A 17031-nucleotide genomic window follows, 5' to 3' on the forward strand; every position below is an offset into this window, starting at 1 on the left:
AAACAGTATTGTGATATTATGATTTATAAGATATATTGTCAGAGAAAGACAAGTTCCATATGATTTCACTTACATGTGGAATCTAATGAACAAAATAAACTAACAAACAAAATAGAAAAAGACTCATAGATACAGAGAACAGACTGACAGCTGTCAGAGGGGAAGGGGGTTGGGAGCTGGGTGAAAAAGGTGAAGGAATTAAGCGAGGGAGAAAAAAAAAACTGCATAGCTCAGACCAGTGTGGCTCAGTTGGTCGGAGTGTTGTCCTGTAAACTGAAGGGTTGCCGGTTTGATTCTCAGGGAGGACATATACTTACCTTGCGGGTTCAGTCCCCAGTGGGTCAGGGATGCGTAGGAAAGGCAACAGATCAATGTTTCTCTCTCACATCAATGTTTTTCTCCCTCTCCCTTTCCATCCCGTCTCCTCTCTCTAAAATCAGTGAGCATGTCCGTGGGTGAAAAAATAAAAAACAAAAAACTTTATAGGCACAGACAACAGTATGGTGATTACCAAAGAAAAAGGGGAGTTGGGGATGTAGGAGAAGGTAAAAGAGGGGGGGGGAATGGTGATGGAAGGAGACTGGACTTAGGGTGGTGAACACGATACAGTATAAAGATGGTGTATTACCGGATTATATACCTGAAACATAAATAATTTTATTAACCAATGTCACTCTAATAAAAATCAATAAAAAATAAGAAAAGATATTTGGTTTTCATCCTGTTTGTGGCACAGAGCTCCTAAAACCCTTGGAACTAAAGTAGACAGCAGCAAAGGTGTCTTTTGTTATGTTAATGTGGCGACTTTGGGCAAGCACTAAGGGAGGGAGCTGGTTGCCAGGGGAACTAAGTACATTATAAGAGAGCTGGAACTTTCAGTCCCTCTGCCACCTCTGGCCACCAATAAATGGATGATGATTTAATCAACCATGCCCCTCCCACCTCTGGTTCATAAACAGCCAATGATTTATGAAGCCTCCATAAGAACCCAAAAGGATGGGGTTCAGAGACTCCAGGTTGGTGAACATGTGAAGATCTGGGGAAAGTGGCACACAGAGAACATGGAAACGCCAAGCCCTTCCCCTGCACCTTGCTCTATGTATCTCTTCCACCTGGATATTTCTGAGTTATATACTTTAATGATAAACTGATGATCGCATAAGTAGTTCCTCTGAATTCTGTGAGCTGATGTAGCAAATTGGTCAAACCCTAGGATGGGGTCATTGGAACCTCTAATATGTAGCCTGTTACCCAGAATCACAGGTGATAACCTGGGTGTGGAATTGGTGTCTGAAGGAGTGTGAGGTACAGTCTTGCAGGATTGAGCACTTAACCTATAGAATGTGATGCTATCTCTGGGTGGATATTGTCAGAATTGAGCTGAATTATAGTTCTTATGATATCCAGAGAACTGCTTGGTGATGGGAGAACCTCCCACAACACCCCTGACTCACACACACACTGAAATCGGGTTCAGAATTATATTATGTATAGAAACCAAATGCTTACTCAATACCGATATTCAACAATGATCAATTATCATAGCCAACCTTTCTACTTATAATTTGGTCCTTGGATCAACAGCTTCCATGTCAACTGAGAGTTTGTCAGAAATGCAAATTCATTGGCTTCACATCAGAAACATTGAATCAACACCTCTGAGGCAGGGCCCAAGAATCTATTTTAATGGTCTCTCCGGTTGATTTGTAGATCCATTAAAGTTTGAGAACCATAGATACTATATGCAACATCCCCACCTTCTCAGATTATTTTAGGGCAAATCCCAGATAGTATTGTTAGGTAGGATAGATAGCAAACCAAAGCAAGGGGAGGAGGGATACGCATCCCACCCACTGACTCAGCAGTTCTTGAAATTCTATGTATCTTTTCCACTATCCACTATCCGGAAAGAGAGCCTTTGAAGCCAGGCTTTCATCCCAAGGCCTCTAAGGCCAGAAAGGGCTCATAGGGCCTAAAGGAAGAAGCCCATTAACACCTTTGGGTATTCACGTCCCCCCTCCCAGAAACTAGCACCACCTTTACTCCTCAATCAATATATAAATTCTTCACCCTCTCCCATCCCACCAACTATATAGGTCCTTAGAAAAGACCATATCTCTCTGGCCATGAGACTTCAGGCCACCCCAGCATGGGCTCTTGCTCTTGCCACCCCTGCCCTTGTCACCCTTGCTCTTGCCTTTCTCTCCCACCTTGACAAGGCCCATTTTCTTCCATGAGAACATATCAACAATAAACCCTGCTTGTATGCTAATAGACTCGCTGATCTATAATTCTTTACTGCATCAGTAAGAAGAACTGAGTTTCTGGGAGTTTCTCCCATAACTGCATCCAGGTATGTTATTTCACTCATAATTATTTTAAAAATCATAATCATATACCACTACATCACCTAACAAAAGTTTCACTATAATTTCTGAATGTCATCCAATATTCAGTTTAAAATTTTCTCAGATGTTTGTCTTTTTATAGTTGATTAATTTGAATCAATCCAAACACTACATTAGGTTGCTATGTCTCTTAAATTTCTACTAATCTATAACAACTCTTCTCTTTTTTATTTTCTGTCATTTATTTGTTGAAGAAACTGAGTCATTTGTCACAGTTTCCCATACCCAGGATTTTGCTGATTGTGTCTCTACGTTGTCATTTTGTCATGTTCCTTTTACCTCCATATTTACTGTCATCTGGCTGTTGATCATATTCAGGTTTGATTGTTTTTGGCAGGAATATTAGGTAGTGTTTTGCCTTTCTCATTGCATCATGGCAGAAAGCACATGAATATCTCTGGCTGTTTCTCTTTTTCTGATGTAAAAGTTGATTAGTGGGTTTAAGTGTTGACAAGATGATGTATCCTTTATAGAAGTTTCTCTTAGGTTCAGTAACAGCCTCAAAAAACCCCACCCAATAAGTTGATTAGCAGGAATAAAAACCACAAACAATGACTATTGAGGAGTCCAGTGAAAAGTTCCTCAAATCTTGCAAAACACCAGTAGGGGGTAGAAAATTTTTTACTCCCTCATTCTATTCTTCTCCCCAGCAACATGCCCAATAAATCACCAAGTGCCTTCTCCCCTGCAACATACCCAACAAAACACCAAGTACCTCGTTGTTCCCACCATTGTGCCCGCTGTCACCCCCAGACCCAACCCATTGTTCCCACCGTTACCCCCAGGCCCAACCAATCACTAGGCGCCCCAATACCCTGTTCCAGTCATTCCCTATCCCTCCCTTTAAAACCTTGTCAGCCTGTACGCCAGCTGCTGTTCTCTCCTTTGAGACAGCCCGGCAGGTTCCTCTTAATAAATCTTGCATCTCAGCTTCTTTGGTTTCGGTTTTTACTATTTCTAACAGTTTCCAATTAGCCTTTTACCTAATAGTCTTAACAGTACTGATGAGCATTCCCTCCGTCTGTTCGTTAAGAGTTGCAAATAGTGATATTTTAATTTTTATAATTTTTCTTCATTTATTACTTGAAATATAAAGAATTTTTGCTCTTCAAATATTTGTATAGAAAATACAATTTTGCACAGGAAAGGTAATGTAAGGACTCAATTTAATTTCTTTTCCTTATCAACTAGTCTTTAAATAAATTTGTATGCTAAATTTTTATTTTGAATATCATTAAGTACTTATGAGTTTAAATATATGTGATATTTTTCATTTACTTTAGTCATCATTCATTATGATATCTAACTGGTTTCATTTTTGGCCAGATGGAACATCTTCAAATTGGCTTCTGAGTTCTCCTGATAGACCCTTCACAGTCTTAGCTGGCCTTCTTTGCTTTTAGGAATGAAAAGATAGTTTATGCTTATTATATATCTCCTGCTTCAACTCTGGAGTCAACTATTTCTCAAAAGAGCCTTGGTTCTGTAGGGGAGGATTTTCCTCTACTCATCTTAGATTTATTGACTGGGGCCCTGCAGATTTAGACTGACAAAAGACAAGATAACAAGAGAAAGACAAGCAGAAGTTAACACATGCATCACCCACCTATATTAGAGTACTCGGTGTTGAGTAACTCAAAGGGGGTACAGTATTCCCTCACTTATCGCGCGTATTACATTCTAGACACCCCCCACCCCTGTGAAGTAGGAACCTTACATTTATTCTACACTCTTAAGCCTACATAACTTTAACAACATATGTATACAGTACCGCAAAATCCCATGATATAGTGAAAAATCCACTATAAATAATTAAATATAATATTTTAAAAAATCCCATTATACAGTGAAGCCACGATAAGTGAACCATGATATAGAGAGGGACTACTGTAGTTGGAATTTGAGCTTATACAGCATCTTAGCAAAGAACAATAGTTTGTAGAGAAGTGACAAGACAAAGGAAAAGGACATTAAGTTGCAAGGGCAGCAGATTGGGAGAAAGCAAATATATGGGGAAACTAATGGTAGATAAGGGCTACCAAATCCTTCTAGCAAAGACTGTTACATGGATTCCTCTGGTGCTTCCTCTGGGATGATGAGGGTCTAGAGTTGTCTCTGGTGATTAACTTATGTCCTGTCTGGTAGAGAAGAGACAGGGGACACCTCTACAAGTTTATGTTCTGGTTTTAGGCAAGTGGGAGAAGCGTAGAGAGCTTTTCTTGTATCTCCTCAATTGTTTTCACCTAAAAGTGATCCTTATGCTGAAATGTCATCTTTTGGGGTGGCATATTGTTACTCTTCAGCTCCTTTTATTGAGAAATAGTTTTTAGACCACAACCCGGGTAGTAAATGACATCTTAAAAACATACTAATGCTTCTAATTTAAATGTAAGATCACAGAAATTTTTATCTCTTTGATTTTACACTCATATATTTTTCACCTAACACCAAAATTCTTTGTACCTAATGATACTAACATAATCATTTATTTGCTTTATCTCTCTCTATATAAAACTATTTCCAAATAACAATGTCAGCATTATTAATTAAAAAATATTACTGAATACAGTTTAACATTTCTTTGTGGTTCTTTTTTTTTTTTTGTCTTTCCTCTCTTACTTAAAAGGAACATACTATATACCGTTGTTCTGTGCCTTTCTTTTAACAATATGTCCTAGGATCATTTCATAACAATACATAGTTTTATTTTACAACTGCATAGTACTCCACTGCATGTATATATTATAATCTAGTCCCCCAGTGATTAACACTTGTATTAAAAGAAGTCTTGCCCGGGCTGGTGTGGCTCAGTGGATTGAGTGCTAGCCTATGAACCTAAGGGTCGTCGGTTCAATTCCCAGTCAGGGCACATGCCTGGGTTGCAGACCAGGTCCCCAGTTGGGGGTGCGTGAGAAGCAACCAATGATGTTCCTTTCCCTCTCATCTTCTCTTTCTAAAGGTAAATAAATAAATAAATCTCTAAAAAACCAAACATTTCTTTAAAAAAAAAGTCTTATTGTATTGTTATAGAGCAGGGCCCTCCAAATCCCCAAAGCCTGTGGTTTCGGAATGGGGTAAGAGGAAAACTTTCAAGATGCCTTTGCATATCTATGGCTGGTAGCTAGTGTCTTAGTTATCAAATGGATTTGGTTCTTCCAAGGCCCCAAAGAGATGGGAAGGGTTTTTGACTATGGAATGGTGAGGAAAGAGTATACAGGGCCTGCTGAAGTTTCTGCAAATGGTCAGAACCGGTTACCCTGCCTGATGTGTCACAGGCTGCAGTCAGGGATTTAAAAATAAGGCAGCAGCCATTTGCAGAGAGGGAACTCCAAGGGGTTTGCAAGAAGGTAGAAAGAGAACACCATGCGATTTTAAAAGAAAAGAGAGATCCATGTGGCTTTGAAAGGGCAGAGAGAAAACCATGCATGATTCAGTGCAACACGGCACATGTTTTCCTGGACTGTTACACGGAGGCTGATGACATTGTACCCCAGATCCTGAAGGAGACAGCTGACAGATAAGGGATGGGGAACTTCTGGGCATGTTTTTGGCTTATAGCCTTTTGGGGAGCAAGGGAAGTGCTGGGTCCCCTGGGAGAACAGGGCTCTGAGCTGAAGTGCTCACTGTCCTCCCCAGTTTGGAATATTGTAAATAAAGACCTGTTTTCCTCAACATTAATTACTGGGTTTTACACCAAGGCACCATGTGAAAGAGCCCCCTTTCACTTGGTAACAGTATTACAAATATTGTCATAATAAATATTCTTCATATTCATAATTTGTTTTTATGGTCATGTATTTTTGGGGATAGATTCCTAGAAGTAGGATTTTGAGTCAAAGGTAAATGGATTTTTAATTTTGCTAATTTCCCCTATAGAAGTCATGCCATTTTGTAGTCCCATAAACAATGTGTGAGAATTCCACAATCTTAAAATTAGGTTTTTAGAGAAAAACAATATTTAAAAAATACTGTTGGCAAGTGCTTATATTTACATTTTAAAATAAAGGTTAGGGAGGTATATTCATATATGTACATGAAATAGGAACAAATTCAGATACTAGCATGTTGTATTGGTGATTCAATTATCAGGCCAGTGTTAGTGTTACTGCTGGTGATGTAATTTTTCAAAATGGCAAAAACTCATAAAGTTGAAACAAAATTACAGTTTTCTCCTAGTGTGAGAAACATCCTTGCCTGTATAATGAGTGATTTAGATATTTGAAAGACTTAGGGAAAACAATGATTAGGACAGTAGAGCTGGCTGGTTATTGCTAAGATATATTAATGCCCTGCAGAGAGAAATGGGAAACTAAGGGCTGTTTATGAACAGTTAAAGCCTAAATATGAGAGCAGGAAAGCCTCTTTTGGAACTTAGAAAAAAAAAACTAATACAACTGATTATTTTAGTTTAGGGGAAAAATAGATAGGCAACTAATAAGGCTGCTGTTTAACATCTACAATCAGAAGAAGGCAAGAATGGAGGGGAAGAAGGCTAGGAACAATCATCTCAAAAAGTCACAGTATGTTGCTCAGTTCCTAAATTTGAGCCAATTTTCAGATCTGGAGTCCAGTGACTAAAGAAGTGGCTGGGCCCTCTCTTTTGCAGAGAAGGATTCTATGACATTGTGGAAAGAATATATTGCAGTGACTTTCTAGTCATTCCCCAAAGGGACCCAGGGTGTTTATTTGAGTAGGGAAAGGTGAATGCTCAGGCATTTCAAGGAGCTGTGAACTTAGGTTCTGAGTAGACCTTGATACCTGGAGACCCAAAGTGTCATCATGCCCCATCCCCCATTAGATCAGGGGCTTGCAGAAGCAGCTAATAGAGCTCTAGCTAAAGTCTGCTTTATAGAGAACTCAATGCATCTACAGACCCTGGTCCCTGAGGATATAATTGTAATAGACATACTTGGCAGTTAAAGTTAAGGGTCTTCAGACTGTTACCTAAGAACTATCATAGTGAGGAAGACCAACTAGAAGCTGTAAGAACGGAGTCGCTCAGAGAACCATGAAGAGGCAGCGAGCAGACAAAAAGAAGTTTATTGAGGGAAATAGCCAGTGGGGAGGAAGCTGTGTTGTGAATGGCCCGACTCCGAGCTCCTAGGGAAGGAGGGCTCTGTTTTATAGGGGGAAGAAAAAAAGAAACTATTGAATTCAGCCATTTATCTTGCAGCTGTGAGTCTGGGGGCTGATCGAGGCTGAACGGAGCTCAGCTTGACACTCCCTGCTATCACGGGAAACTCCCAGACAGCTGCAGGTGGGCAGGGGGAGGAGGGGAGAGCATGGAAACCAAGGCTGTCAGAGGCCTTTGATAAAGAAGCTAAGATAATAATAATAATAAAAAAAATTGTGCCCCAAGGGAGATGGTGGTTTAGTACCACTCTGGATCCTACAGAGTGAATGTAGACTACCGCAGCAAGCTTAACCATGTAGTCCCAATTCAAGCTGTGTTGGACATGGTATCATTGCTAGGTCAGATTAATAAGGCTAAGGCACATGGAATGTGGCTATTGATTTGGTGAATGCATTGTTTTATATTCCATCAGAAATAAGGATAAGCAGTTTGCATTCATGTGAAAAAGATAATATTTATTTCCAGCTTTGCCCAAGGACTATGTTAATTATTCTATTTTCTATTACAAAATAGTCTAGAGACCTATACTGTCTGGACATCCTGCAGAACATCACATGGATATATTATACCCATAATATACTGCACATCAGAGAAGGAAAACTCTGACTCCAAAAAACCTCCGCTGCCTTGCGGCATACCTCTTCAGGGGAAAGGCTAAGGGAGTAAACCCCGACAGAAAATCCAGAGCCGGAGTCCCTAAGGTGGTTTGACGTTGTAGTCAACACCGGCAACTCCTGCGGCGCACCTGAAGCCAAGCTGTATTGACTCTGTCTTTCCCCTTGGATCCTTCAGCTGCGAAGAGAGGGGGGAGTCTGCTGCATGGGCAACAGCTGGCCCTCCATATCACCCTGCCCAGGCTTTGTAGCTTCATTGGAGAGGACACTCCAGCGTTATCGCAAGATGTCGACTCAACACGGGAGGAGACAGATACTGGTTATAAGCTCATCCGACTGGCGAAGGAAACGAGCGCCAGGGGTCTCCTCTGACGGTGGGAGAGGTCATCGCACCTCACTGGACAGCTACCGCCCGCCTCAAGCTGGGCAGCCCCCAGCCAATTAGGTGCCGTCTCGCCATGGCTCACCTGCCCCACTGGGTGCGTGGGGATCAGAGAGGCGTCTCTCGAAAAGTGGGCCACAAAACACTCGCACCAGGCAATTCCAAGCAAAAAACAAGAAAGAAGCCTCCAGCTCTTCGCCTCGCTAGCTGGAACATCAGGACCATGTGTCCCGGACTTACTGCAGACCTTCCGTGGATCAATGATGTCAGGAAAACCGCCGTCATCGACAGGGAACTGGCACGACTAAACATCGACATTGCGGCTCTACAGGAGACCCGGTTGGCCGACAACGGAACTATCAGAGAAACCAACTACACCTTCTACTGGCAAGGGAAGTCTCCGGACCAACCAAGACAGCACGGTGTTGGGTTCGCTGTGAAGAACACGCTTGTTAACTCCATAGAGCCACCCACAGGAGGCACAGAGAGATTACTTACCCTCCGATTGTCAACAACTTGCGGCCCAGTCAGCATTCTTAGCGCGTACACCCCAACCCTCTGCGCCACCATCGAAGAGAAAGAACAGTTCTACCATGCACTGGACGAAGCGTTATCCAAGATCCCCAGAAGTAACGCTCTCTATCTCCTTGGAGACTTCAACGCAAGAGTAGGAGCCGACCACATGGCCTGGCCCACCTGCCTCGGAAACTTTGGGAGAGGAAAGATCAATGAGAATGGTCAGCGACTGCTTGAGCTTTCGTGTCACCACGGCCTGTGCGTGACAAACACATTCTTCAAGTGCAAAGAGATCCACCAGGTGTCATGGAGGCACCCCCGCTCCCGCCACTGGCACCAGCTTGACCTCGTCATCACCAGAAGAATGGATATTGGCAGCACCCTCCTCACCCGCAGCTACCACAGTGCAGACTGCAACACGGACCATGCCCTCGTGGTAAGCAAGGTGCGCATAATGTTGAAGAGGTTGCACCACTCCAAGATGAAGGGTTGTCCATGCATCAACACCAGTTGTGCCAGCAACCCAGTTAAGACCCAGCAATTCATCAACAGGATGGAAGATGCACTCGGTGAGGGAATGGCGGCAGATGACATTATCGAATCCAATTGGCCACGTCTCCGCGACGCCATATACAACTCCGCCATTATTGCTTACGGGAAGAAAGAGCGGAAGAACGCTGACTGGTACGAGGCTCACTGGGAAGAAATGGAACCCGTGATCGAGGCTAAGAGGAAGGCCCTACTGGCTTACAAGGCCACGCCCACTCCCAGTACACTTCAAGCTCTACGGGCTGCCAGGAACAAAGTCCAGAAGACCGCCCGCCACTGTGCCAACACCTATTGGCTAAACCTGTGCAGAAGCATCCAGGAAGCCACCGATATAGGCAATGCACGAGGAATGTATGAGGGTATCAAGAAGGCAACAGGCCCAATCCCCTCCAAGATCGCCCCCCTTAAGTCCAAGACAGGTGAGGTCATCACTGACCAGGAACAGCAAATGCGGCGGTGGACCGAGCACTACCTCGAGCTGTACGCGACGAGGAACACCGTAACAGACACTGCTCTTAACGCCATCCCAGACCTACCAGTCATGGAGGAGCTAGACACCCCACCTACTGCGGCTGAGCTCGGCAAAGCCATCGACCGCCTCGCTTGCGGGAAAGCACCAGGAAGCGACGGAATCCCTCCAGAAATCCTAAAGAGCGGGAAACCAGTCCTGCTACAGCCGCTCCACCATCTACTCTGTCTCTGCTGGAAGGAGGGTTACATCCCCCAGGATATGAGAGACGCCAACATTATCACCATGTACAAGAACAAAGGAGACCGCAGCGACTGCAACAACTACCGGGGCATCTCTCTTCTCAGTGTCGTCGGCAAAGTATTCGCCCGGGTCGCTCTTGCCCGCCTGCAGACCCTTGCTTCCCGCGTCTACCCAGAGTCCCAGTGTGGCTTCAGAGCTGGCCGATCAACAGTGGACATGATCTTCTCCCTACGCCAGCTGCAGGAGAAGTGTCACGAGCAGCATAAACCACTCTACCTCGCCTTTATCGACCTCACGAAGGCGTTTGATCTGGTCAGTCGAAGCGGACTCTTCAGCTTGCTATAGAAGATTGGCTGTCCACCACATCTGCTTGCTGTGGTCATGTCCTTTCACGACAACATGCACAGCACGGTGTCCTACAACGGCGCAACCTCTGAGGCCTTCCCAGTCAGCAGCGGAGTAAAGCAGGGCTGCGTCCTCGCGCCTACACTGTTCGGAATCTTCTTCTCCATGCTCCTCCAATACGCCTTTAAGGACTGCAGCGAGGATGTCTTCATTCACACCAGATCCGATGGCAAGCTCTACAACCTGGCCCGTCTACGAGCCAAGACCAAAGTCAAAGAGGTGCTCATCCGTGAGGTGCTCTTCACCGACGACGCAGCCTTGACATCACACTCCGAAGAGGGACTCCAGCAGCTAGTCACTTGCCTTTCCCACGCATGCAAGGAGTTCGGACTAGCCATCAGCCTGACGAAGACGAATGTTATGGCTCAAGGCACGGGGACTCCCCCACGCATCACCATCGACGGATACACCCTGGAGGTTGTCAACGATTTCACTTACCTCGGGTCCACCATCTCGAGCTCTCTGTCAGTCGACTTGGAGGTCAATCGGAGAATCGCCAGGGCAGCCACAGTTATGGCCAAACTGAACTGGCGAGCGTGGAACAATTCCAGCCTCACTGAGAAAACCAGACTGCGCATCTACCAAGCCTGCGTACTCAGCACTCTCCTCTATGGCAGCGAGACGTGGACCACCTACGCAAGGCACGAAAGGAAACTCAACAGCTTCCACATGAGGTGCCTGCGACGCGTCCTGCATGTCGCCTGGCAGGATAAGGTCCCCAACACCGAGGTGCTGAAGCGAGCCAACATGAGCAGTTTGCATGCAGTTCTTAGTGAGAGACGCCTCAGGTGGCTCGGCCATGTCAAAAGAATGGATGCAGGCCGTATTCCCAAAGACCTCCTCTACGGCGAGCTAGCAGAAGGCCAGAGGATGACAGGGCACCCAAAACTGCGGTTCAAAGACATCTGCAAAAAGGACATGACACAATGCTCCATCAATCTCAACACATGGGAAGTTCAAGCAGACGACCGCCTAGCCTGGAGGCTCGCGGTCAGGCAAGGTATGTCATGCGCAGAGGCTGTGCGCAACGAGGAGGCGGCCCAGAAAAGATCGAGGCGGAAGCAGCGTCAACAGCAGCAACAACAGCCATCTGCCTTCACCTGTAACAAGTGCGGCAGGGATTGTCACTCCCGAGTCGGACGGCACAGCCATTCTCGGCGGTGCAGATAGACTCTCAAGAAGCTACGCCATCGTCTCTCCAGACAGACGGCTGCCGCCGCCGCCGCCACCGCCGCTGCCGACGACTGCTGGGCAGGATGAACAAGAGGTGGCTTATATGCTATGCTTTGGGAAGTTACATACATCCACAGGGTGGGAAAAAAAATCCTTAAAACATTCATGGATCTTCCACTTCTGTAAAGTTTGTAAAGGTCCAGTAGTCAGTGGCATGTAGAAACATCCCCTTCCAGAGTAAAAGGCAAATTTCTGTATCTTGCATCTCCTACTATAATGAAGCACAATGGCTGGTGAGTCACTTTTAGTTCTGGAAGCACAAATTTTACACCTAGGAATACTGCTCTGGCTCAAATCCTGGGTAACGTGGACCTTTGCCAGTTCTGAGTGCAGCCTGGAGCAGCCATGGGCTCTGCAGCAGTCAGTGAGACATTTACAGCAAGTCCCAGTGGAAGATCGCAATATAGAGCCTTGAAGCAGAGGATTTTACTCCTGTCAGGAAACAGCTCTTGACATGGCACTGGACGCTAAGGAGGCAGAAAGCTTGACCATGGGGCACCAAATTACCATGTGTTTGGAAGTGCCTGTTATGAGCTGAGTTCTGCCAGACATTCCCAGTCATAACATTGATGAGCCCAGTAGCAATTGGTCATAATATGGAAATGGAGCATTCAAAATCAAACCCCAATAGGACCAAAAGGTATGAGTAAACTGCATGAGCTAGGAGCCCAGACCCGCTTATCACCCACTATGCTGTACCAGTGCCCCTCCCTCGGGCTGTCTGGCCACACAGGGCTCATACATGGCCAGCTGAGGGAGGGGCCAAAGCTTGAGCTTGATAATAAATGGGCTGGCTTGGTGTGGGGGTGGAAGCTTCAGCAGAGGGCAGCACGTTGCAGTCGCACTCAGTGGTGTCCCTAAAGGACAGTGGAGAGGGAAAAGCTTATGGGAACAGCTTTAAGCAGTGTAGCTGGTCATCCATATTGTCTGGAAGAAGGGAACAAGTGACTTTTGGTGAGAATTTATACAGAGGCCTGGGTTCTGGCAATGGCCTGGACAGCTGGTCAGGATCTTGAAGGAAAAAACTGAAGCCTGGAGACAGGGAGGTCTGGAGTAGAGGCATGTGAATCGACATATTAGAGTGGATACAAAGGGTGAAGTGAAGACTTTTGAATCACACGTTCATTTCGACCAGAAAGCATCCACCATAGAGAGGAAATGGAACAACCAAGTAGACAGTGTTAAATAAGCTTTGTCATGGCCCCAGAAGTGGCACAACAGGCACATGAATAGAACAGACATGTTTGTAGAGAAAGAGGCTACACATAAGTCCAATGGCATGAATTTCCACTAACCAAGGCCAGTCTAGCTAGATACTTCTGTCTCTGAAGGTCTAACTTGCCAGCAACAGAGACCAACAATAATTTCTTGAGGAGATAAACCAGCCACTTGGTGGCAAGTCAGTAACACTGAGCCCTTTCCATTCTACAGTGACCAGTGGTTCATCCTCACAGGGATAAATACCTGTTCTGGGTATGGGTTTGCCTTTTTTGCCTGCAAAGCCTCAGCCTGTATGACTTTCTGTTGGCAGGAGATCCAAAACAACATAGCATCCAAATAGGGGAAGCACTTCACAGTAAAGGTGTTGTGGGTATGAGTTCATGACCAAGGCATCTGCTGGTTATATCACCTACTGGACTATTCAGAAGTTACCTGCATGATAAGAACTGGACTAACTAATGAAGGCACAGCTGAAGTGCCAGTTTAGAGGCAATATTCCATAAGGATGGTGTGTCGTCTTTCAGGATACAGTATATATATATGAGACCTCTGAATGGCTCTGACTCTAATAGGAAGAATATATGAGGAGGCAGAAGAAGTGACCTCACTTAATATCTCAATGAGTCATTGGGAGATTATGTGCTTTCTGTTTCTACAACTCCAGGCTTTGCAGGTTTAGCAGTCCCGGTCCCCAAAGTGGGTGCATTGTTGCCAGGGAACACAACAAGGGTTCCATTGAATTACAAGCTATGCCTATTACTTGGGCCATTGGGACTCTGTGTCCAGGCACTAGCAGGCAAGAAGAGGAGTCTCCATTTTGCTAGGAGCCACTGACCTAGATCAAAAGGAAGAAGAAGGGCTACTTTCACATAATGGGCAGGGAAAAATATATGTGGACCCTAGGGGATCCACTTGGAAGTCTCTTGATACTTAATTGGAATTGCGGAAGGATGTGTACAACAATCCCAGCCTGAGAAGTGCATAAGTACCAATAAATATACATTCTCTTGAAGAATGAGGATTTTTGTTACACCAGGTAAGCCACTAAGACCTGTTGAGGTGACATGTAAGGAATAATAAAATCTGAAATGGATAGTAGAGGAAGAAGAAGATGAGTAGCAGTTGCAGCCTTAAGAACAACCAAGTGATGAGAGAGTAGTTTGACCCAACAACCTTCTTCTAAGCTTTTGCTGAAGGAGAGAGGTCTAGAGGAATCTTTGAGGAGCTGCCCCTAGCACAGGGGTAGAGAAGTGGATTAGTGTTGTGCAAGGATATTTTTATGGTGGCCATAGGATGTACTATTCAGGTCTTCCTTCAAGAGAGCCCCTGCTGGAAATATTAGAAAGAAAAATTGGATTGATGAAATCATGAAAAGGATAAGAAAATATAGATGTAAAAATATCAGGTATAAATAAAAATATTAGAAAATTATACTTAGGGAGAAGATGAAGCAGATGACAGAGATGAAGAAACAGATAAAGAATCATTCGACAAAATGCCTCTCCTGCAGCAATTAAAAATGGCATTAGTTCACCTCCTGAAGTCAAGGTACAAATTAAAAATAATGCCAAGAAAATTCCTCTCAAGCTGGCTTATTCAGAAGCAATTTCTGACCAATTGCTTCTTCTCTTTTTTATTCTTAACAGTCATTTCCTTCAATAATCTCCTGCACATCTAATTCTGTTTTGGTGTCTGCTTTTGCAAGGGCCTGACCAGGAATCGAACCCAAAACCTAGGTATGTGCCCTGACCAGGAATCGAACCCACACCTTTTTGGTGTATGGGAGGATGCTTCAACCAATGGAGCAACTCAGCCAGGGTACTGCAGATATTTTTAAAACATGCTATACCTGACTATTTAGTCAGGAGCACTGACCTCTTTGCCCTTAGATTGTTAAGTTAAAAAAATGACAACAGCCAACATAACAATAGCTGTTCTGCGTAAATGAATCAAAATTGTATCTGGTTTATTTTTTGGGGGGGGTCAGATTGGCATCAGTAAAAATATATTTTTTGGTGTGTTGCAGAATTTTAGTAATTAGTTTATATGTGCCATGAGATGAAAAAGGTTAAAAATCATTAATATAAGGGGAAAAAGGTCAGGACCCCTGACTAGTCAGTTGCATGATTTTAAAAATTCTTGTTGCACATCAGTGCTGCAGCACACCAGTTGAAAATTGCTGTCCTACAGTATTCTTGCGTTGCTTAAATACTTCAAATGTCCTCACTTTTTCTCATTTAAAATTTAAACTTATAAAACAATTTACTGTTCGTTTCCTAAGGACCCCATTATTTCACTAATTAGTAATGTGAACTTTGTTAGCTCTCTAATATCAGAGCCTTCAGCTTTATTTCTTTTTTTTATTTGACATAGTAGACAAACCCATTTGTTGTTGTTTGATAGCTTATCAAGCTTTTCTGTCATTTGAATTTATCTTAGGACCATATACGTTCCTTTTTCCTGAGTAGGGGTGTCTTTGGCAATTTTTCTGATTATGGTTCGATTTCTCAGGTATCTTGATGTGAGAAGGAAAGTGACCTTGCTAGCAGATATTGTATTTCACTTAATAGAAAGGTTATTGTCTTTATTAGCACTTTTAAATATATATATATAATTTTATTTCTGTGGTATAATAAACATAGAATAAAATGCCCACATCTTATATATTTTTTAAACTTATTTTTTAGAGCAGTTTTAGGTTTACAACAAAACTGAGGTGAAGGTATAATAATTTCCCATATACTCCCTGCTCTACACATGCATCAACATCCTCCCCCATCATCAATATCATCCACCAAACTAGTACTTTTCTTTAAACCAAGGGTGATCTGACATTGACACATCATAATCATCCAAAGTCTATCATTTACCTTTGGTGTTATAAATTCTATGGGTTTGGATAAATGTATAATGACATCCAACCACCATTGTAGTGTCATACAGAACATAATTCCAGCCCTAAAAATCCTGTGCTCTGCCTATTCATCTCTGAACCACTTTTCCCTAACCTGGCAACCATTCATCTTTTCTTTCCATAGTTCTGCCTTTTCAGATTGGCTTCTTTAACTTAGTAAATATAGATTTAAGAACTCTCTATATCCATTTCATGACTTCATAGTTCATTTCCTTTTAGTGTTGAACAATATTCCATTTTCTGAATGTACCACAGTTTATCAATTCACCTGCTGAAGGATATTGTGGTTGCTTCCATGTTTTTGCAATTATTAAGCTGCTAGAAACATCTGTGATTGCTGAGTTATATGGTAAGAGTATATATAATTTTTTAAGAAAATGCCAAACTGTCTTCCCAAGAGCTGTACCATTTTGCATTCCCACCAGCAATGAATGAGAAGTCCTCCTGCTCCACATCCCTCCCAGCATTTGGTGTTGGCAGTGTTCTAAATTTTGACTATTCTAATAGGTGAATAGTGATATCTTACTGTTATTTTAGTTTGCATTTTCCTGATGAGTTATGACATGGAGCATCTTTTCATATGTTCTATTGTCATCTGTGTATCTTCTTTTGTGAGGTATCTGTTAAGGTCTTCAACCCACTTTTAAAATTGTGCTGTTTGTTTTCTTATTAAGAGTTCATTGTATACTTTGGGTAATAGTCTTTTATTAGCTCTTTTGTAAATATCTTCTTCCTGGTCTGTGGCTTGTCTTCTAATTCTCTTGACATTGTCTTTTGTGAAGCATGTTTTTTAATTTTAATGAAGTCCAAACTTTTAAATTATCTCTTTGGTGTTGTATCTAGAGGCATCATCATATCAAAGGTAATCTAGGTTTTCTCCTGTTATCTACTAGGAGATAGTTTTCCATCTTGCATTTAGGTCTGTGATCCATTTTGTTTTTTA

This window comes from Furipterus horrens, unplaced genomic scaffold, assembly GCF_987537825.1.
Source record: "Furipterus horrens unplaced genomic scaffold, mFurHor1.1.pri manual_scaffold_4, whole genome shotgun sequence".
Classification (NCBI taxonomy): domain Eukaryota; kingdom Metazoa; phylum Chordata; class Mammalia; order Chiroptera; family Furipteridae; genus Furipterus; species Furipterus horrens.